The 24,747-nt window shown below is 39.5% G+C and overlaps 1 long non-coding RNA gene across 1 annotated transcript; it reads right to left on the bottom strand.

Annotated features, from left to right (window-relative positions):
* Positions 1-876: 876 nt before the first annotated feature.
* Positions 877-24,739, bottom strand: LOC150021683 (uncharacterized). The gene is made up of 5 exons (XR_016509032.1): positions 24,620-24,739; positions 5,208-5,302; positions 2,673-2,848; positions 1,746-1,968; positions 877-1,040 (listed from the first exon to the last, which is right to left on the bottom strand). It is a non-coding gene; the product is annotated as an uncharacterized LOC150021683 (long non-coding RNA).
* Between the last annotated feature and the right edge of the window lie 8 nt (positions 24,740-24,747).

Below are 24,747 nucleotides of genomic sequence, written 5' to 3'. Positions count from 1 at the left end.
TGGTTGCCATGTTTGAGAAGAAACTGTCAGTGGAGCAAGAGTGGAAAGCAGGAGACCTGTTGCAAAACTATGAAAATAAGCCAGGTCAACTTGGTGAAAAGCAAGTGCATTATGGAACTGTTTTAAAGAAGAGCAAATTGGGTTTAATGAAAGATTGAATATGAGAGTTGATAGAAAATGGGGCCTGAGCAGCTGGTGCCATTTTTAGGTAAGAGGGACACTCGAGGGGAAGCAAGATGAGGAAGGTTCGGAAGTCAAGAATTCTGTTTCAGATATGTTAATTTGAGATGCCTATTAGACATTCAGATGGACACGTCAAGTAGGCAATTAGATAAGTGAATCTGGGGTTTGGGGGTTAATTCTGGGCTAGAGATGGAAATCTTTAAATAATAGACATTATTTAAATCAATGATACTGATGAATTTACTAGGAAGTTAGGGTAGATAGAAAAGAAAAGAATCAAGAATTGAACCCTGGGACACTCCACCATTGAGCCGGGGGTGATGGGAAAGCAGGAAAAACTGACTAACAAATTAGAGGGAGACTCAAGAAGAAGTGATGTCCAGGAAAGCAATGGAGAAAGTAGTCCAGGTTTTTGGACCTTCTTTTAGTTTGTCTCAGTGTTTCTCAAATGTAAACATACCCAAGAATCACTCTATACACAATACCTATTTTGTGGGAAATTGAAAGGGTTTTCAAGGTAATTTTGACATGGCTTGATTTTAGCCATGGGTGCTGACTGAAGAACGTAATTGGGGTTGGATGAGACCCACTGTAGGTCCCAGGATGCTGGAAGTATTGTAAGGACAGAGGTGGTATTTAATGGGGAGTCAAGTGTTAGGGGTTTATTTCATTCAATTTTGAAAAAGTAATCCCAACTTTTGAAATTTTTTATTATAATGAATAACAGATGTGCAATTTAGCCGAATAGTATAATGGTGTAAGAGCCTCTGCGTTCCCATCACCCAGTTCAACAATTATATTGACTCACTGGTAATCTTGTTTCTTCATATTCTACTCCATACATTGTATCATTTCACCTGCAAATATTTTAGCATATATCTTTTAAAATAAAAACTCGTTTCTACACTAACACAGTATCATCACCCCAGCAGTTACCATAATTTCTTAACGTTTTAAGAAATCCAATTGGTGCTCAAATTTTCAATTGTTTGATAAATATCATGATTTTTTAATAACAATGTTTGAATCAGAATACAAATGTACACTCTCTTTTTGGATCTCTATACATTCTCCCATATATGTACGTATATATGATATATATTCTTTTTTCCTAATAAATTATTTATTGATTATTTGTCAAAGAGAGCAGGTCGAGTTTCCTGCAATCTGGACATTAATGATGCATCATCATGGTGATAGTGGGGAAATGTTTAACATGTTCCTCTATGCTCTGAATTTCATGTAAAAAGGGAGTCGAATCTAGAGGCTTGATCAGGTTTGTCTGATTTTTTAAATAAGACTACTTTATAGGTGTTGCTGTTTACTTCCACCAGGAGTTTCTTAATGTCTGGCTGCAACTCTTTTCTGTGATGTTGGTAGCTGTTGATGATTAAGGTCTATATCCATTATAACATTGGGGGTGGCAAAAGGCTTCTCTCTAACCTTTCTTCTTCATTTATTAACTTAATATTTCTTTAAGAGAAACGTTCCCACAATCTGTATTTGGTTTCTCTGTGATACAGTTCATACAGGAAAGGCAACATAAATGCTGGATTTCTTACCTTTATTTATCAATTTTCAAAATAATAAGTTGGCCTCTAGCACCCTCCCAGAGAAGCCTACTAGGGCTTGGGGGCGGGGGTGTACTGTGAACGTGCAGGTGTAATTATTTGTGTGCTTCAATCCGATGCAGTTATCCTCACTGGCGCTTCAGTGTCCACCTCTGGTCGACGGAAGCCCCTTCCAGATGGTTCCTGAATCCTTTTGATGCATAATTCTCACTATCTGGAATGATGAGATGTTCAGATTTATTTTGTATATTTCCTACCCACAACTGGAATCAGCCATTTCTCCTAGAAGCCCTGGTTCGTTTGAATGGAATAGGAATTAAAGTTGTTATGTAGCATATGAGGTCACAGAATCCAAGAGCCAGGCAGTAGGTGTTGAAGATGTCACCTCAGTGAGCAAAGCTGTACTGGACTCCCTTGGAACTCAGAATCTGCCTGGGACCATTCTCACCCACCTCCCCTCAAGCTGTTGTTCTAAGAAAAGGATGCTATTATCTCCCAAGCAGACAGTGTGGGCACAAGCTGCTGGCTTTGTTTCATTCAATCCAAGTAAGTAAAAAAAGAAAAAAATGGAGTCCATGAAAAAATGATACTGATTAAGAGAAAGGAAAATCCTTTCCTCTCTAAAGAACAAGAGGAAGGAACAAATTCCTTAACATGCAAACAACTACAGGATACAAAAAAATGTTGGGATACTGTTTAGCATCTTTAATAAGATGTAAGAAGAAGTGTTTTTCAAAATCATGAGCAGACAGCCATAGGATGAAAACAAACAGAAGAAAAAAATAAATAGAAAGGTAGATGGGTGAGATGAAGAATTCTAAAAGAAAATTAAAAACAAAAGCAAAAAGGCAATCAGACTATATGAGGGAGACCCCCAAAATGGAATTTATTTGTAAAAGATAGTGTATATATTCTTACATGTGTAAACTTCAGTCACCTTCAAAGTAGTCTCCAGTTGATGCAATACACTTATCAAGATGTTTTTTTCACTGCTCAGAATAGTTTTTGAACTCATTGCCTTTTAGAGCTTCTGCTGTTTTTTGTTTCACCTCTTCCACATTGGCAAAACATCTTCCGTTGAGGACTTTTTTCATCTGGGGAAACAAAAAATAGTCTCTTGGGATGAGATTAGGTGAACAGAGAAGGTGGGGACACCGGGGTCATGCTGTTTTTAATCAAAACTGCTGAGCACTCAGCGCGGTGTGGGCAGGTGCACTTGTAAATCACCCATCATGAAACGGACCAACACATAGAAAGTCTTCAAAGAAATTTCACTGAAGCTGAAGGCAGCCTCTCACAACAGCACCAGCTGGTACACTGATACAGATGGGTTCCTAGAACCCTCACCTAGTAGCGGAGGCCTCTACTACAAGGGGCTCGCCCTCCAGAAGATAATTTCAGTTTTACTTTTTTTGGGGGGGGTCCCCCCTCTTACTATTAGTATCAGTGCTTTACATAAAAGAAAATCCATGTTCATAGACAAGTTACTCTAAGTGGTTGAATAATATGTGAAAATTCCCCTTTGTACCTCCAAACTCTTAGAAGTTTTGTGTATTTGCTACTTGTCCTTTTTTAATGCAATCACAAGTGTGTGTGTGTGTGAAATAGATATAATATAAATCATGTTATGTCACTGTGCTACACCTTGCTGGCTGTTTTTATTTTATGATACTATATATATATTACATATTATATATATATATATATATAGAAAGAGACAATGAAAGGAGTTCCTTAGCATTTCATAGAATTAAGGCATCATTATTTATTTAATCATTTCCTCTATTGATACGCATTTTAACCTATTCATTCTGTATACAAAGTGTTTATTTCCCAGAGTTCCATTCTTGTTTGCCCACTACTTTTCTCACTCCTACACACTCTCCCTGGATTCTCTCTCCTCTGCTCTCATGTTATCTCCTGTTCAATGGTACCTACCCAGTGCCTTTGCTAGACTTAGACAAGAGGTCCTTCCTTAAACTGTGTGTCCCTACATAGGCAAACACACAACATAAATTAATTGAGGCATCTTCGTCATTCAGGATCTAGCACTCAGCACAGGTACAGTGTGACCCATATCTTTAAACCTCCACTCTGCTAGCTAACACAGCTCAGGTTCCAGGCAAACACCTCTCTACAGCTCTTGTTCTATGTCCCCCAAACAAAAGGCAGCTGCCTCCAAATGTGTGCTGCCCACATTAGAGATGGATGCTGCTTTTGACTTTGGAGAGGATTTGGGCAGGGTAAGTGTTAAGACAATTAACTTGTCAAATCTTTCCTCAGACTGCATGAGTGTAATTAATTATTGCATAACAAAGTAGTGCTGAACATCCATTTCTTGCTTCTCTTCACGTTCTAAATCATGATTCTCCTGGTAGTTATACTAGTTGCACAGAATGTCAGAGGAACATTTTACAATAGGAAACAATGTTATTGTTATATATTCTATTGTTTAACATATCATATTACTTGTGTATATGTAGGTCTAAGCATAACACACGTGAAGCTATGTAAATAACCAATCCTTGACATTGACAATGTGAGGGACTGCGGTAACTTGTTTGCAGACAGCTGCCAGTAATTCCTCCTACTCCTGTCCACTCATGCCATGTCTCCCATCAAGAAGTGGAGTCTACTTCAACTCAATGTGATCCATGCTTTTCTTTGACCCCCACTATGCTGGACCTCTCCAATTGACTCTGTCATGTACTATCTCCCGAATCAATGGGAAGCTTCTTAAGGACAGGCATGTCCTCTTTATTGGTTTTCCTTTGGAGTCTAGCACACAGCAAGGCTCATGAAATACGGCTTTTTAATGGAAATAGGAGTTTGACATCAGTCTCAAGGGTGTTTGGTGTTCATAAGCTGAATTTTGAAGGAATCTTAGAGCTGGAAGATTCAGACCTTAGCTTCTTCAAGTCTTTGTGTTTTATTAAACAAATAAATAAAATATACAAGACAGTTTAGCAGCGTAGAGTATGGATTCTGCAGCCAGACTGCCTGGTGGGGAATCCTGGCTCTACCATGTGCTAGTTACGGTGTGACCTTGAGCAGGTTATTTTATTTCTCTCTACCTCAGTTTCCTCATCTGTAAAATAAGGATAATTACATTGCCTACCTTAGAGGGTTATTAAAAAAAATAAATGAGTTGACATTTTTATAGCACTTAGCTCAGTGTCTGACACATAATAAATTAATATAATATTTTTTTTGAGTGGAGCCTGTTTCTCTTCACTTGAATCTGAGATGACCTTCTGACTTGCTTTGACCAACAGAATGTGGCAGAAGTGACTGCCAGTTCAGAGCCTAAATGTTAGGCCTGGCAGCTCCTGCTTTCCTGCTGAGATCCAGCCATCATCATTCAGATGCTGAATGATGAGAAATCATATGAAGACAGAGGTCTCAGCCTCCAAGCCATCCCCTCAAAGGCCCAAGACATGTGAATGAAGTTACCTTAGACCCTCCATTTCAAGCAGGGCCACCATGTGGCTGCAGTCTCGTGAGTGAGCCCGGGGTAGACCAGTAGAACCAGCTATTCAACCCACAGACTGGTGAGAAATAAGAGATCATTATGTTAAGCCACTAAATTTTGAGGTGATTTGTTATGTAGCAAAAGATAACTAAAACATAAATGTTGCTAATAGTTTTTTTTTATTGATCTGAGAGAAAGAGAGAGGGAGGGAGAGAGATATACCAACATCAATTTGTTGTTCCACCATTCATGCATTCACTGGTTGGCACTTGTATGTGTCCTGACCATGGATTGAACCTGCAACCTTGGAGCATTGAGATGATCCTCTAACCAGCTGAGCCCCCTGGCCAGTGTGCTAATGGTTTTATCTTTATAAAAATAATTAATAAGATTTAAACTATCAAAAAATTAAAACTTTTAACTTTTAAGCAACTTTCATCTAAATTGTGGATATTATGATTTGTATTTTGCTTTTTAATTTTAATAGTTTTGAATAGTGTAGAAAAATAGAACTTTAACATATTTTCATTTCTTTGGTTTATGTTTTTTAAGAAAATCTTTTTGAAATTTTGTATATTTTGAATATTTATATTTTTAACTCTGAATAATCACTGCTGTCAATTGAATAAAAATTATGTGAATATCTTCATTATAACATTACTGAAACTTGCTGAAATGAAAGCATGAAAACTAAATTTCATGAAGTAGAGAATAATTCATGAATTATGTGTATATTTTATGACTTATCCCAATCACCAACACATCAACGAAGCTCCGAAGTTGTCTTGGCCGTTTTGCCAACTTTCAATCATATGAAAACCATTGCTTTACAGATATTTAAATTTTTTTGTCACTATAATCGTATAATAAATAAATTTTTGTTAAGGAAAAAGGAAATAGTATATTTTATTTAACAATAAGTTAGTTCGATTTATACGTTTTTATTATTTTATTTTTTTAAAGATTTTATTTATTTATTTTTACAGACAAGGGAAGGGAGAAAGAGAGGGAGAGAAGCACCAATTGATTGCCTCTCGCATGCCCTCAACTGAGGACCTGTACTGCAACCCAGCCATGTGCCCTGACTGGGAGTTGAACCAACCAACGACTTTTCAGTTCACAGGCCAGCACTCAATCCACTGAGCCACATCAGCCAGGGCTGATTTATAACTTAAAAAAAAATGTTTATTGATTTTAGAGAGAGAGGGAGAGAGATACATTGATTGGTTGCCTCCCAAATGCGCCCAGACTGGGGATCAAACCCTCAACCTTTTGGTGTATGGGATGACATTCCAACCAATTGAGCCACACCAGTCTGGGCTGATTTATAACTTTTAAATATTTAGGCCCCCCGTATGTGGTTATTTGTACTCTTGTCACAGGCCCTGTAAATATTAGGGACAGGCTAGTCTCCATCATGACCTTTCCTTCAACCATCTGAGGCATCTATTTATTTACCTACTAGATAGCTCCACCTATTTGCCTACAAGAATCAGCTTGTCCAGAACTAAATTCATTGTCTTTTTCTACCAAACCTTCCTCCTCTGGTGATTTCTCTGTGAGTTTCCCAAGCTAGAAACCTAGAAATCATTCCCTCCTGAAGCAGTGCTTCTCAAACTTCAGCGTGCTTCAGAGCTCCCTGGAGGGTAGGGCATGTTAAAACACACATTACTGGGCTCCGCCCCCAGAGTTTCTCATTCAGTGGCTCTGGGGCTGGACCTGATAATCTGTGTTTCTAACAAGTTCCCAGGAGCTGCTGGTATTGCTGGTTCAGGACTGCACTCTGGGATCTATTGCCACAGAGCTTGAATTCAAATTTTACTCCTCTTATTGACTATGTGACCTTAGGCAAGTTTCTTAGTTTTTTAGCCTGTTCCCTGATCTATATAATACTGATAAACCTTTGAGAGTTGAATTCATTGAGATAATATAGGTAAAGCGCTTAATACAATAAGCCTGGACAAGTAAGGACTTAATAAATGGTAGTTTCTTAGTCCTTCATCATCTTTCTCCTGGATTTATAAAACCATCTGAGTGATTTGCCTCTTTCTCTGACCACAATCTTTCTCTCTATTCCTGCCCACCCAGAAACATTTGAACACATTCAAATCTCTTCCAGTTTTTAAAAACCCACAGTTTGGCTTTGACTCCATTCCTTTCTCTAACCATGCTATCTCAATCCTTTCCATCATATCTAAGTGGGTATCTTGAAAGAATCGTCTAGCGTTGCTGTCTCCACTTTGTCTGTTATAACTCTCTCTGCAGTCCATCACAGTCTGGCCTTAGCTTCCTTGGTCTCCTAAGCCAGCTCTCTCTAAATTAACAAAAGTCTTCCCCTCATTGCCAAAATCTCCTGGACATTTAACGCTGCTGACACATCTTCTGTAGGCGGTAGTTTCGAAAATGGATCCCAGTGACCACCACTTCTTGGTATTCACTCCCTTTTGTAATCCCCTCCCCTTCCGTGTGGGCTGAGCCTTGTAATCTTCTTCTAATGAACTGAATAAGACAAAAGTGAGATGAGCTGATATGGTTAACTCCAAGATGAAGTTTTAACAGACTTGCTTGCACTCTTTCTCTGAGTCTTGCACATTTACTCTGCGAAGCAAGCTCCCATGTTGTGAGGTGCCTTATGGAGAGTCAGAGGAGAAGGATCTGAGGCCCTCCTGTTACAGAACCCCTGGGCTGCTCCAATTGAAAACAAACCCACGGGCTCTTTAGTTAGGGGCCCGATTGCCCACCGCCAAAATTATAACTCTCAATACCAGAGTTTAGTGAAAAGAAAAAGAATTGTTTATTTAACAGTTATACAGATTTAGTTATTTGCGGATTTCTGTTGTTAAGTCTTATGCTCTTTAAAACACCCACAAACACATATCCTTGCCTCCCTGTTACAGAAACAGGGGAGTCCAAAAATCCCCAGAGTTTGCTGCTGGGGGATGGGGAGAAGTAAGCAGCTTTTCAAATGCTTCCACATGCCTGAGGCTGGTGGCTAGTGTCTTTCTTATGCAAATGGATTTAATGCATCCAAAGCCTCAGGCAGATGGGAGGAGTCTTGAACCAGGGGACAGTATGGACAAAGCACACAGAGCCTACGTAAGGACCTGTGAATGGTCAGAACTGTTTGCAACGCCCACTGCGTCAGATGACACAGTCAGGGATATATAAGCAGCTGCAGACATTTTAGCTGAGACTCTCTCTCAAGCTCTCGTTCAGGCTCTGGCTCTCACTGGCACTCTGAGACTCTCTCTCAGACTCTCTCAGACTCTCGCTCAGACTCTCTCTGGCTCTCGCTCGTGCTCTCACTCTGGGACTCTCACTCGCGCTCTGGCTCTGGCGCTCTGACTCTCTCTCTCTGGCGTGCTCGCGCTCACTCTCGCTCGCGCTCTCGCTCTGGCGCTCTGACTCGGGCTCTCACTCTAGCTCTCGGGCTCTCTCGTGTGCTCCCTCCACGTGGCTTGGTGAAGGGGCCTTCTCCATGTGGCTTGGAGAAGGGGTCTCCAGGCTGCTTTAAGAGGCTCTTGCCATGCAGTTTTGAGAAGGAGAGGAGATCCACACGGTTTGCAGGAAGAAGGCAGTTTGCAAGGAGGCTGAGAATCCAGGTGGTTCTGCATTAAGAGCTGGAGGGCACCACAGCACAGAAAGGACCTCCCCAATCAGATTGAATGATTGGCAGCTGCTGGTAAAGCTGAACTGTGTTTGGAAAGTAGGGAAACGGTTTCTCTGACTTTCCTAAAACTAGCCTGGTTTGGAAGGGGGGAGGCAAGGATATGTGTTTGTGGGTGTTTTAAAGAGCATAAGACTTAACAACGGAAATCCGCAAATAACTAAATCTATATAACTGTTAAATAAACAATTCGTTCTTTTCACCAAACTCTGGTATTGAGAGTTATAATTTTGGCGGCGGGCAATCGGGCCCCTAACTAAAGAGCCCGTGGGTTTGTTTTCAACTGGAGCAGCCCAGGGGTTCTGTAACATCCCCACTACCAAACCAGGCTAGTTTTAGGAAAGTCAGAGAAACCGTTTCCCTACTTTCCAAACACAGTTCAGCTTTACCAGCAGCTGCCAATCATTCAATCTGATTGGGGAGGTCCTTTCTGTGCTGTGGTGCCCTCCAGCTTTCAATGCAGAACCACCTGGATTCTCAGCCTCCTTACAAACTGCCTTCTTCCTGCAAACCGTGCGGATCTCCTCTCCTTCTCAAAGCCGCATGGCAAGAGCCTCTTAAAACAGCCTGGAGACCCCTTCTCCAAGCCACATGGAGAAGGCCCCTTCACCAAGCCACGTGGAGGGAGCACACGAGAGAGCGAGAGCTCCAGAGCAAGCGCGCCAGAGAGAGAGAGAGAGAGAGATAGAGCCCGAGAGCGAGCGTGCGAGTGAGAGAGCTAAAATGTCCGCAGCTGCTTATATATCCCTGACTGCGTCCTCTGATGCAGTGGGCGTTGCAAACAGTTCTGACCATTTACAGAACCCTACGTAGGCTCTGGGCCCTGGCTGGTTTGGCTCAGTGGATTGAGCGTCGGCCTGCGAGCTAAGTGTCACCGGTTCGATCTTCCAGTCAGGGCACATCAGAGAAGGAAAACTCTGACTCCAAAAAACCTCCGCTGCCTTGCGGCATACCTCTTCAGGGGAAAGGCTAAGGGAGTAAACCCCGACAGAAAATCCGGAGCCGGAGTCCCTAAGGCGGTTTGACGTAGTCAACACCGGCAACTCCTGCGGCGCACCTGAAGCCAAGCTGTATTGACTCCGTCTTTCCCTTGGACCCTTCAGCTGCGAAGAGAGGGGGGGTCTGCTGCATGGGCAACAGTAGACCCTCCATATCACCCTGCCCAGGCTCTGTAGCTTCAGCTTCACTGGAGAGGACACTCCAGCGTCATCATAAGATGTCGATTCAACACGGGAGGAGACAGATACCATGTCACTCCCGAGTCGGACTGCACAGCCATTCTCGGAGGTGCAGATAGACTCTTAAGAAGCTACACCATCGTCTCTCGAGACGGACGGCTGCCCACGACGACGTAGGCTCTGTGTGCTTTCCATACCGTCCCCTGGTTCAAGGCTCCTCCCATCTACCTGAGGCTTTGGGTGCATTAAAGCCATTTTGCATAAGAAAGACATTGGCCACCAGCTTCAGGCATGTGGAGGCATTCTGAAAGATGCTTCCTTCTCCCCATCCCCCAGCAGCAAACTCTGGGGATTTTTGGACTCCCCTCTTTCTGTAACACTCCTCCCAACAGCCCTCTGAAAACTGACTCCTGCCAACAATTGGAACTGTCTGGCAACAGTTTGGAGAGGGTTGCTTCCCAGTCAACCCTTCATAAGAGATGCGGCCTTGGCTAACACCTCGATTGCAGCCTTGTAAGGTATTCTAGAAGAGAGGATCCGGCTGAGCAGTGCACGAATTCCTGGCCCACAGAAAGCGTGAGATGAGAAATGTGCTTTGTTTCCAGCCATTAAGCTTTGGGGTAATTGTTACACAGCATCGATAACTAGTAGATCTTCCTGCCTAAAACGACTTTCCATGGACTCCCGCCCCGGTTTTCCCCAATTCCCTGTCTCCTTGTCTCCTTCCCTCTCCTCCATGGGCAGCAGCCTCTCACTGCCCACTTTCCTAAAATTCTTCTTTTCTTTCTATATACATTGTCTTACCAGTGTCATCACTCATTCAAATGCTATCCATAATCCAGTGGCCCTCAAATTTGTATTTCCAGCTCTGTTGAGAGCCATGCCCATACATTCAACTGCCTAAGCGTCAGTACCCACTGACTGTTGGCCTCACAGACACTTAGACTCAGCATGTCCAAACTGAACTTACTATTCCCTACCAAGTCCCACACCCTCCTGTGTCTTCTGCCTCAGGGAGCTACCAGGCACCCTGTTGCTCAAACCAGAACCCTGCGAGTCACCTTTCATTTCTTTATTGGACAGATATTTATGGAGCACCTACAGTGTGCCAAGACCCTCTAAGCTCAGGGAGAGTTTGTATTCTTGTAAAGAGAGAGACAAGGAAGAGACTAAGAAATTATATGGCATGAGATCTATCTATCTATGTCTCTTTCTCTCTATTTATATATCTATATCCATAACATTAAATGGTATTGGGGAAAAATTGAGCAGGCAGAGCAAGTGAACTGTAGTATTAGTTGGTGTTGTCAGCACAGACTTCATGAAGGAGATACTTGAAGGAAGCAAGGACTATGCTATATGAATATCGGGAAAAGAGCATTTTAGGAAGTGGGGACAACTAGTTCAAATGCCCTGACCAGAAACTTAACTGAGAGTTTGAGGAACAGCAAGCTGGCCAGTGTGGCTGGAACAGAGAGCCAGGGGGAGATGACCAGAGATGAGGTCAGTGAGGTACATAAGCCCAGATCATGTCCAGTCTTACTAGCCCTTGTAAGGATTTTGGTTTTTACTCTGAGCACAATAGGGAACCCATGGGAGGGTTTGGTGTGCGGAAATCATATGATCACTTTGGTTACTGTATTTGAAATAGGCTGTAGAGAAATTATTCCTTTCTTTTTTATCTCTCAGCCTCTAAATCTTTTTTTCTCACTCAGCCCTGTTTATTTTCTCTTCAGTGTATATTAGACCAATGTACTTGTCTTAATTTCTTTTGTTGCTACCTAAGTCAAACCAATAACATCCCTCATTCATTCACTCAACTAATACTTACTGAATATTTGCCATGTTCCAGACACTGTTCCTCTTCTCAGTGCTTGGGACACAGCAGTAAAAATGCAGCCTGTTTGGAGCTTACATTTCTCCATTGGATTTATTGCATTTTAAAAGCTTGCCGTCTCTTAAATTGTGTTATTACTTATTGGTTACATGTTCATTGTATCCTTTCCTCACTAACATGTAAACCTTGTGAGATCAGGGACATTATTTTGTTTAGTAACTATATTCTCAGGATCTAGAACAATAACTTTCATATAATATGTGTTCAATAAATAAATAGTTGAATGAATGAACAAAGTACTGTGACAGCCTCCTAACTAGTGTATTTCCAGTGATATTTAAACTTTTTTTGACCTTGACCTACAGGAAGAAAAATATTTTACACTGCGATCCAGTAAAGGCTCACACACATGAATACATGAATGTAAACAGATGTAATTAAAAGCATTATTATGTATGCTGCTTCTGATCATGTGTGAAGTTGCCTAATACAGTGATACCTCGGCTAACGAGTAAACCTGCTAACAAATTTTTTAGCTAATGAACATTTTCTTCCACTGTTTTTGGACTCGGCTAACGAATGTTTTAGTGGATGTGCACGCTAACATAAAGCAGCAAACGTGAATGGTTGGGCCATTCCAGGAGCTTATCTTTTCCGTCTGTATGTGTGTAACAAAGAAATGAGCTGACCACATCACACAGGGGAGACCCACCACCCCGACTGGGTTGTTTATGCTCGAGACAGTGAGAAGCGAGACGCCTGATAACATAAACTGCTTCAGATTTGATGACAATGTTCTGTAATAGCATAGAGATAGTCAGTTTTTCATTCTACTTTCCATTCTCCTTCATCCATTTGGGTAGCTATTCATCTCAACCTTTGGTGAGTTTTTGTCCTTTTATAGTGTGCTTTTTACTATTTTATAAAACTTATCTTTAAATAGTGGGCAGCATCCAGAACAAATTAAATGATTATCTATAGAAAACGATGGGAAATCACGTTTCAGCTAACGAAGATTTTGGCTTACGAATTGATTGCAGAATGAATTATCTTCATTAGCCAAGGTATCACTGTATTATTTATTCTACCCTATTACATTTCATTAAAAAAAACAAAACCCTGCCAGCCCTGGCTGGTGTGACTCAGTGGATTGAGTGCTGGCCTGCAAACCAAAGGGTCACTGGTTCAATTCTCAGTCAGTGCACATGCCTGGGTTGTGGGCCACGTCCCTAGTTGGGGGTGTGCGAGAGGCAACCACACAGTGATGTTTCTCTCCCTTTTTCCCTTCCTTCCCCTCTCTCTAAAAATAAATAAATAAAATCTTTGAAAAAAAAATCCTAAAAAACAAACAAATAAACCGCTGCCAGTTACAACTTTAAACTTGATTTGAGAATCTACTAATGGGACTCCACCAGAAGTTTGACAAACACTGTCCTAATGCATTCTCCATAGCCGGAGTGTCCTTTCGAACTCAGAAGTCTTGTCATGTTACTTTCCTGCATGAAATCCTTCAATGGCAACCTGTTAGTCTCAAGCAGTTTTTTTCCAAATATCAGTCATTATGGTGGTTCACATACTGACTATATTTATTTTTTTGTCTGTAAATTGAATCAGTTTTGTAACTCAGCTTCATCTTAAGCAATAATTTAAGTAATATGTTAGATGCATAATTATATATTTTTCTAATGCATAATAAATCCATTTACTACCCCCCACACACAAATAAATTGGACTGTATATCATCTGAAATCCTCTTGTTTATCACCCAGACACACTTTGGGCAAACCTGCTCTCAAGATAAAGGTCAAATGCCTCAACTTAGCCCACGAGGTACTCTGAAGCTTGCTGGTGCTTTCCACTGCAGTCTCATGTCTTTTTTACCACTTCCTGCATTCATTCATTCTGAATGACTGGCAGGTCCCCAAGTGCACTAAGCTCTCTTTGGCTCTAGGACTGTACTGTCATCTCCTTCTTATGCTCAGAGCTCCACCAGAACCCCCACTGATACCCTTTCAGGTCTCAGCTTAAATGTTGCCTTGGGAAAGCTGTCCTGGCCACAGGGCTTGGTGCTTCCCGGGGATCCCATGCTTACCCCTGTCTTGTAGTGTATCTCCCTGAAGTGAAGCAGCTTCTTCACCATGTTTTAGTTCAACTGAAGACCACAAGCTCCTTTAGGGGAGAAAGCGTATTTTATTTACCATAGCATTTCGAGAATTAGTGTAGTTCCAGAAATTTAATAATGATTTGGTTGATGAACAAAAGGACAAATGCATGGATTTCTCGAGGAAATGAATATTGCTAACATTCAGCATGTTGTCTGAAATATACTAGGTATTCAAAAATTATTGTTGAGTGATCGAAAGAAATGAGGGCTGATCCTCAACCTAGTGACATTACTTTTAAAAAATTATTTGACTTCACAAGATGGTGGAGGAATAAGTGGAAACTACACTAACCTCCTTCCAGGACCAATCTGGAGTTACAACTAAATTGTAGAGAAATCATCCTGAGAAACCAACTGAACACTATCTGGGCAGAAATGTTATAACCAAGGATGGAGAGAAGGAACCACTTCACCACAATGCGACTGGCCCAGAAGAGGCAGCCACAACCCGTGGATCGCTGATAGCTCTAAGGTTGCCCAAGGCCAGTCACTAGCAGCATCTGACAAAGGCCAGCACTAGAGTCTTTGTAGATCTACTTAATACACAGAAACAAATACAAAGAAGCAGTCAAAATGGGAAGACAAAGAAAAAGACCTCAAATGAAAGAACAGGAGAATTACCTAGAAGAACAACTAGATGAAATAAGGGCTAGCAATTTATCAAATAGATAGTATAATGTAATGATTATAAGGATACTCAACAGCATGGAAGAAGACATAGAAACCATAAAAAAGACCAGTCAGAAATAAAGAATGTAATACTTGAAATTAATAATACACTGGAAGGAATAAACAGCAGGTTAGATAAAGCAGAGGACTGACTGAATCAGTGATTTGGAAGATGATAGAAAAAAACACCCAAGCAGAGCAGCAAAAAGAAAAAAGAATTTTAAAAAATGAGGAGAGCTTAAGAAACATTTTGGACAACATGAAGCATAACAACATCCATATCATGTGAATACCAGAAGAAGAAAGTGAGGAGGGGATTGGGAATCTCTCTGAAGAAGTAATGATTGAAATGTCCCTAATCTGGTAAAGGAAAAAAGACACACAAGTCAAGGAAGCTCAAAGAATCCCAAACAAGTTGCACCCAGCAAGACTATCATTTAAAATTGAAAAAGAAATAAGGCCTACACTGAGACACATCAGAATTAAAATGGCAAAGCTTAAAGACAAGGAGAGAATCCTAAAAGTTGCAAAAGAAAAGCAGGTAGTTACATACAAGGGAGCACCAATTAAGATGGTCATCTTATTTCTCAACAGAAATATTTCCAGCAAGAAGGGAGTGATGTGAAATATTCAAGGTGATGAAAAGCAAGGACCTACAACCTAGGTTACTTTACGCAGCAAGGGTATCATTTAAAATTGAAGGAGAAATAAGGAGTTTCCCAGACAAGAAAAAGCTAAAGAAGTTTGTTAACACCAAACCAGTACTGCAACAAACGTTAAAGGGCTTGCTTGAAGAAAAAGAATGAGGAAAAACAACAACAACAACAACAGAGGAAAATATTCTAACAATAAAATGGCACTAATTATGTATGTATCAATAATTACCTTAAATGTAAATGGCTTAAATGCTCCAACCAAAAGACACAGAGTAGCTGAATGGATAAGAAAATAAGACCCATATATATGCTGTCTCCAGGAGACTGACTTCAGATTGAAAGATACACATAGACTAAAAGTGAAAAGATGGAGAAAGATATTTCATGCAAATGTTATATCCAACAAGAGGATATAACCCTAGTAAACATTTATGCACCCAACATAGGAACACCTAAATATGTGAAGCAAATCTTGATGGACATAAAGGGAAAGACAGACAGAAATACAGTTGTAGTGGGCTATTTTAATACCCCATTGACTTCAATGGATAGATCTTCCAGACAAAAAATCAACAAGAAGACAGCAGTCTTAAATGACACACTATAACATATGTATTTAATTGATATCTTCAGAGCATTTCACCCCAAAGCAGCAGAATATACATACATTTCAAGTGCATATGGTACGTTTTCTAGGATAGGCCACATGTTAGGACACAAATGAAGTCTCAATAAATTTGAGAAGATTGAAATCATATCAAGCATCTTCTCTGACCACAATGCTATGAAACTAGAAATCAATTACAAGAAAAACACTGAAAAACAGCTAAATAACATGTTATTAAACAATGAGTGGGTCAACAATGAGATCAAGGAAGAAATCAAAAGATACCTTGAAACAAATGAAAGTGAGAATACAACAATCCAGAATCTGTGGGACACTGGGAAAGCAATCCCAGGAGGGAAATTCATAGCATTATAGGCCTAACTCAAAAACAAACAAACAAACAAAAAACAAGAAAAAGCTCAAATAAGCAACCTAACTTCACACTTAAAGAAACTTGAAAAAGAACAACAAACAAAACCCAAAGTGAGTAGAAGGAATGAAATAATAAAGATCAGAGCAGAAATAAATTAAATAGAGTCTAAAAAAGATACAAAAGATCAGTGAATCCAAGAGCTGGTTCTTTGAAAAGATAAACAAGATTGGCAAACCTTTAACGAGACCCATAAAGAAAAAGAGGGAGGACCCAATTAAATACAATCAGAAATGAAAGAGGAGAAATAACAACTGACACCAAAGAAATACAAAGATTGTAAGAAAATACTATGAACAATTATGTGCCAAAAAAACTGGACAACCTGGATGAAATGGATAAATTTCTAGTAACATACAATCTTCCAAAACTAAATCAGGAAAAATCAGAGAATCTGCATAGACAGATTACACCTAATGAAATTGAAGCAGTAATTTAAAAAACTCTGAACAAACAAATGCCCTGGGCTGGAAGGCTTCACAGGTGAATTTTACCAAACAGGCCAGGAAGAACTAACACCTCTCCTACTCAAACTATTCCAAAAAATTCAAGAGGAGGAAGGGTTTCCAATCTAATTTTACGAGACCAGCATTATCCTAATTCCAAACACTACAAAAAAAGAAAATTATAGGTCAATATCCCTGATGAACATAGATGCTAAAATTCTCAACAAAATATTAGCAAACTGAATACAGCAAAGCATCAAAAAGATCATACAACATGATCAAATGCGATTTATTCCGGGAATGCAAGGTTGGTACGGCATTAGCAAATGAATAAATGTGATGCACCACATGAACAAAATAAATGATAAAAACCACATGATAATTTCAATAGATGCAGAAAAAGCATTTGATAAAATCCAGCATCTATTTGTGATAAAAACTCTCAGCAAAGTGGGAACAGAGGCAACATACGTAAACATAATAAAGGGCATTTATGATAAACCCACTGCCAGCATCATACTATATTGGCAAAAACTACAAGCATTCCCTTTAAGATCAGGAACATAACAGATATGTGTGCTTTCACCTCTCTTATTCAACACAGTACTGGAAGTCCTAGCCACAACAATCAGACAAGAAGAAGAAATAAAAGGCATCCAAGTTGGAAAGGAAGAAGTAAAATTGTCATTATTTGCAGATGAATGATACTATACATAGAGAACCCCAAAGATTTTTACCAAGAAACTACTAGAACTGATAAATGAATTCAGCAAAGTAGCAGGATACAAAATTAATATCCAGAAGTCAGTTGCATTTTTACATGCTAATAATGAACTAGAAGGGAATTTAAGAAAACAATCCTAGTCACAATTGCTTCGAAAAGAATAAAATACCTAGAAATAAACCTAACCAAGGATGTAAAAGACCTGTACTCAGAAAATTATAAGACACTGAAGAAAGAAATTGAAGAAGATGCAAGTAAGTGGAAGTACATACTATGTTCATGGATTGGAAGAATTAACATCATTAAAATCTCCATACTACCCAAAGCAATCTATAGATTCAATGCAATTTTGATCAAGATTCCAATGACGTATTTCACAGAACTAGAATATTTCAGAAATTTATATGGAACCACAAAAGGCCCTGCATAGCAACAGCAATCATGAGAAAAAACAAAGTTGGAGGAATCACGTTACCTAATATCAAACTATACCACAAGGCCTTAGTAATCAAAACAGTCTGGTACTGGCATAAAAACAGACACATAGATCAATGGAACAGAATAGAGAGCCCAGAAATAAAACCACACCTTTATAGTCAATTAATATTTGACGGAGGAAGCAACCACATACAATGGGCTAAAGATAGTTTATTCAATAAATGGTGTTGGGAAAATTGGTCAAATAGTTGCAGAAATATGAAACTAGACCACCTTTTTACACCACACACAAGAATAAATTCAAAATGGAGTGAAATAAGCCAGGTGGCAAAAGACAAATGCCATATGATCTCACCTATAAGAGGAATCCAATGAACAAAACAAAGAAAAACAAATGAGCAAAATAGAACTAAAGACATGGAAACAAGGAACAGACTGACAGTGACCAGAGGTGAGAGGGGAAAAGGATAATGGGGGAAGGAAGGGGAAGAGTCTAGTCAAGGAATTAGTATAAAGGACCCATGGACGTGGACAACAGGGTGGTGACTGACTGTGGAAGTTGGGGGAGGGGGTGGGACCTGGGAGAGCAATGGGGAAAAACTGGGACAACTGTAATTGAACAACAATAAATAAATAAATAAGACTTAAATGTTGGACCTGAAACAATAGAAGAACTGTAGAAGAAAACATAGGCAGCAAAACCTTGGACATTGCTTGGAACAGTTTTCTATCAAATAGATCTCCCCAGGCAAGGAAAACAAAAGAAAAAATAAACAAATGGCACTACATCAACCTAAAAGGCTTTTGCACAGCAAAGGAAACCATCAACAAAATTAAAAAACAACCCACATAATAGGAGAACATACTTGCTGATACATCTAATAAAGGGTTAATATCCAAAATTTATTATAAAGAACTTACAAAACTCAACATGAAACAAATAACCATATTTAAAAATGGGCAAAGGGGCTGAATAGACACTTCTCCAAAGAGGACATACAGATGACCAATTAGCATATGAAAAGATGCTCAATGTCACTAATTATCAGAGAAATGCAAATTAAAACCACAATGAGATACCATCTCTCACACCTGTCAGAACAGCTATCATCAGTAAATCAACAAACAAGTGCAGGGAGGAGGATGTGGAGAAACAGGAACACTTTTGCACTGTTGGTGGGAATACACACTGTGGAAAGCAGTATGGAGTTACCTCAAAAAATTAAAAATGGAACTACCTTTTGACCCAATGATTCCAGTTTTGGGAATATATCTGAAGGAACCCAAAACACTAATTCGAAAGAGCATAAGTACCTCTATGTTCACTGCAGCATTATTTACAATTGCCAGGATATGGAAGCAGCCCAAGTGTCTCATCAGTAGATGAGTGAAAAAAACAACCGTGGGACATTTACACAATGGAATACTACTCAGCTGTAAAAAAAAAGAAAGAACATTTTACCCTTTGTGACAGTATGGATGGGCCTGGAGAACGTTATGCTAAGTAAAATAAGCCAGTCAGAGAAAGACAAATACCATATGACTTCACTCATATATGGAATCTAATGAACAAATTGAACAAGCAAAATAGAGACAGACTCATAGATGGAGAGCAGGATGACAGCTAGTGAGGGGGAGGTTAAAGGGTGGAGGGATTGAGCAAAAAGGAAAAAGGACTCATGGACATGGACAACAGTGGGGTGATTGTGGGGGGGGAGGGTATAAGGGGATTAAATGGTAATGGATAAAATACAATTAAAAAAAAAGTTTTAATTGAGAGATGGTCTTAAATTCTAATGTCTGGTCACTGTGACATTATTCTCTCCTCCCTGCCCAGGAAGAGGTCGGAATTGAGGTCAAAATGTCTATCTGTGGCCTAAGAGACTTTTGGTCCCTTGATAAACAAGTTTGCCACAACAGAGGTCAGGGTCCATCGGGAAAGCCACAGCACAGTGGGGATATATACCTGTACCACTTTCTCTTGCTCAGTGTAAAGTAGCTATAAAGTAAATATCAGATGTTCAAATTAATATTAAAATCAATGCTTCATGTATGTGTTCAGTACTTCATGTTATTTTACTTTATATCTAGATTTTGATGCCTTTATTTCCCTTTTCCAAGATTCTAGAATACAACCTGTTTGATTTTTAAGACTGATTATAATAATGTTTCTTATAATGTGTGCCATAGGGATATATGCTTAAGGTTTTACAGTAACTAAATTGTACTCAAAGATTTTTAGTTTTCTTTTCTCCGTTAGCTCTACTATCTGACATCTTGAGGAATGTGGTATTTGGTATAAATGGGGTTTCCAAATAACTGATGTTTAATATGGTAAGCACCAAAACATAAACAAAACAAACAAAAAAAAGGATACTTTCCCAATATACTGCATACTTCCCTGACTGTTAAAACAAAACATCCCACATATTAACTGCCCCATGCTGACTTGGGACTCTCCCTATGGACATCAGTGATTTGGATGTCCTTAAAGTTCATGCCAGAGGTCTGAGGAGCACTCATGCAGACTCAGATGATATGGGACCTGAAGCTAAGTGTGTGATTACTTTAGCTTTGACATTGAAATTTATTTTCTTGCAAACCAAATGAAACCCCAAATCAGCTGATTTCTGAGCTTTCCCCTCTTTTTTTTGGGGGGGGGATTAGATTATGTTTATTCATTCTCCATTTGTATAATCAGAGCCTGGAAGACTTGATCAGAATTATAAAAGATCCCCCTTTTTCACAACGGAAGAAGGAAGCTTATGTAACTGTATAACTTTTGGGGGAAAGTATAAAATACTTGTCTTTATGAAATATCAATTAGCAAAAGAAAAGGCAAACAGTCTCTTCCCACCAGACAGTTATCTACTCTATCACTGATACTATCATTTTCTTTTTTAATTTTGTGAAGCCGTTTTTATTTTTCTTCATTAATAAAAATAAGGAAAATTACTGGTTTCTCTGTCTCTCTTTTTTTGTCCTCAAATGTTAGTATCATTTGGTAGCCATTGCTTTAAATTATGTCAATACAATATGTAGTTTAGGTTGGAAATAAATTTAGATTTGGATTAACAATAGCCTCCATGTTTTTGTATTTGAAGCAAAACCAGCATATGAAACTGCAGTTACCTCCAAAACAAATGAGGATTAATTATACATTTTACAGAGAGTTCCAGAACATGTTTCTTGTAAATAGTTCTATGGTCTTACAATTAGTCAATGTACCAAATTTTGATAGCATCAAGTCTTCAGAAACATACCTACAAAGTGGGCAAAAAAAACCAAACAAAACTATCATTTTCTTTCGCTATCACTTCTATAGATTGCTTTCATCCAATTTTCAGTTTGCATCTGCTCTTCAGTCTCACTTGTTCACATTTTGTCCATGGAGTATGGCAGATTATTCTGCAATCATTGGATGGTGTGTGTGTGTGTGTTTGGAAAGGACTTGCTTCAAAGCTTAAACATTTTTTAATTACCAGGAGAGAAGCGCTTCTCTAAAGATTAAAGCCCTGCCTTTTTGGTATTTGTACAGAACTTCGCATGTATGTTTTTAGAGGTATGAACAAGGTGGAAAGTATTGTTCTGGTATCAGAATAACATGCTAGTTTATAGGCTTCTTCAGTGAGAGAACCTAAAGCACTCTCTCTATACCTGTTTTCACAGACCACTATCCCAAAATCATTGCATTTTTTAAGTCTGTCTCCTCCATTAGCCTAAGAGCTTCTTATGAGCTTAGATCACATCCTAACCTCCTTTGAACCCAGCACTTGTGCTCTTATGTTAGCTGCATAATCTCCAGGAAAGTGGAAAATGGTTGTCTTTATGAAAAATCAATTAGTCAATGAAATCATAACACAGCCTCACCCCTAGCACTTCATTCTTGTGTTCTTGCACATCTTGACTTTTCACTCCTGTGCTACTCTGAATCCCTCTAAACCATAATTATCTCACAGCTGATGAACCAATTGCAAAACCAGTACCTCTTTTACCCCTTCTGCTGAGTCTTTCATGTGGACTTTTAGTAAATGTTTACAATGAACATTGGCAGGTAGAAAGATGGTCATTATTAGGAAACTTAACTCCTTTGTGTTGATCTCCGTAACGGGTTAGCAACAGGGTAATTTTGATATCCCTGATAAGTCCAGAATTCTAACATGCTTTTAAATTTAAATTTTTAAAAGAAGAAAAAACAAGAAAAAAAATCATGACTGCATTATATCACACTATCTGGAAATAAGCAAATGCACAAAAATCTTGGAAGCTCCAGAATGATATAAAAGTTTCCAATTGATAAGTCTATTTTATAGAAACCTAGAGCTTTAATATAGTTAAGTAGTTAACTTGTCTTCATTCTGCTTAAACTTTGGGAAATAAGAGGTAGGAACTTGATTTACTGGTATTTGTTGAGTAGAAAATAGCAAACATATTTACAATAGCTCAATTTCATCAGCTTTATAAATAAAATTACTCAGGCAAAGATTCTGTTCAGAAATAAATTCTCTGAATAATGTTACATATTTTTTAATGCAGGTTAATTGCTTAGTTTTTTCCTAGCTCCATCTACGTATCATATGCCCTTTTTATTCCCTATGCTTAACAATCTTTAAGATAGTTTTCCACTTAAACCACTTTTTATACTGGTGGTTTGTCTTTTCCCTTGCTCGTTGGTTAGTGTCATCCCTATACACCAAGGTTGCGGGTTCAATTCCCAGTCAGAAGCAACCAAAGAATGCATGAATAAGTGGAACAACAAATTGAGGTTTCGCTCTCCCCCATATCATTGTCAATTTCCTGGTTTTAATGTCTTTAATAAAATTTATATGGTGTTATCAATGGGGGAAGCTGGGTGAAGGGTAAATAGGACTCAGTATTATTTTTGCAACTTTTGTGAGTCTATAATTATTTCAAAATTAAAAAAAAAATAGTAGGATGAATGCCTAAGGCTGGTATTTGAGGAGATGAGCAAGAGGAGCATAGAGGCAAATGGGGACTAAGAAATATTTGTAGTTTAACCTACAAAAATCTTTTAAACTTGCTTCCCCAACACTTCTGCTGTTACTACCTCTATAGTGCTCTTTATTCAGCTCATGTTAGACCGTTGTTTTTCTATTGTTTCTTAAGTTATAGTACTAAGCAGAGAACTAGATCTATTCTTAATGGCAAACCAATCAATCTTAGCCCATTGGGTATAATCTCTAGGCCTTCAATCCTTTTCAGGTATTAGTTTTCCTGTTACCTAATATTCAGTGTCTGCTTCTTTGCTGCCAGAGGTGCTTTTCATTTTAACATCTGAACTTGACGCCATTGCAGATGCTATAAGTTGCCAGAAGGCTGTCCTCCAGGTAACTCTTGTTCTAGCTGGAATCAGTTTTGTTGCAATTAGCATTCAGAATATGCACTGTCATATTATTGAAAAACATGTTTTTTAATGGAGAAAGCATTAAATAATGGAGCTGTGGCTTATCCTTGCTCTTCTTAGTTACCTGTGTCTAAATTGTTGAACCTCTGGAGGGGCTTCAGCTATTTCTAAACAGGCATCACGATTACTAAGGTTAGTGCCTGGGGATACATTAACCTTGCAGACACTAATCTAATTCAGTGCCATCACAAGTGTATAATTCTGGAGTTTGGAATTTTGCCAAAAAGCACTATTCAAATGAACATTTAGTTGGCAAGGGGTAGGAAGGTGGGTGTGAACAAGGGAAGGACTCCAGAAATGGTTATACAGATACTTCAACACCTTTTCTTTCTCCTCAAAGGATATGTTTAAGGATTGGAGATACCCCAAATAAATCTTCAGACTATTACAAAGAAGTGGTAATGAAGGTGTTTCTTCCCATGGTAAGTTGCTGATGCTCATAATCACTCAAAAATCACTGAGCATCTTGTCTGCCACATGGCTGACCTTGTGCTAGGGTGGGGACATAAAGATGAGTAATTGTAAACCGTCCAGCAGTATCCACAGGAACCTCAGGATGCCTGGTAAGTGTTAGCTGAAAGAAGGCACCATTACGGAGGTCACACTTGGGCTACGGTCACTTTAAAGGGCCTCCAAAGGATGAGACTTAATTGTGCAATTCCATCATTACATAGGTCATTACCAAGTCTTTGCCATATAGACGGAGAATTTTTGGGCCCCAGGTGAAGTGAGCGGAAAATACCACATAAGACCTTGAGCAGTAGGGTCCATAGCCGCATCTCTATCTTTATGCTCGCGCCCTGCATCTCAGTTTGCAGACACTAACGGAGTTTGGCAGCTTTAAGGACGCAAAGCTGCAGCTTCCGGAAAAGCTGGCATTTGGGGTGGTGGAGGCTAACGACTGGAGGTGGTGTAGAAACGGCTAGGTGAAAGAGGAGAAACGAAAAAGCCGAGAAATTCTGGCAGATAACCTTTCACCTACGTCGCCGCCCCTTCCTTCTTCCCGGGTCTGAAACACAAGCGACCCCCGAGTCCTCCACTTCTCAGCACGCTAGGCACTGATTAAGGCTGAAGGCGGGACTCCAGTCAAAGAACTTCTCACAGTTTCGATCTTTTTCAAACTGCTGTCCTCCCATGCCCAACCCGGGGGACCTGTAGCTCGGGACCAGCTTCCCCGGCGACCGGCTGGTGACACGCAGGCACCGGAATCGAAGCCACGCTGGGTCTCCCCAGCTGGGTCCCAGGGCCATTGAGTGTTGGCGCCGCGAAGCGCTTCCCTT

This window comes from Furipterus horrens, unplaced genomic scaffold (genome assembly GCF_987537825.1).
Source record: "Furipterus horrens unplaced genomic scaffold, mFurHor1.1.pri manual_scaffold_1, whole genome shotgun sequence".
NCBI lineage: Eukaryota > Metazoa > Chordata > Mammalia > Chiroptera > Furipteridae > Furipterus > Furipterus horrens.
The sequence above is the reverse complement of the archived record's forward strand: the minus strand, read 5'-3'. Positions and strand labels throughout refer to the sequence as shown.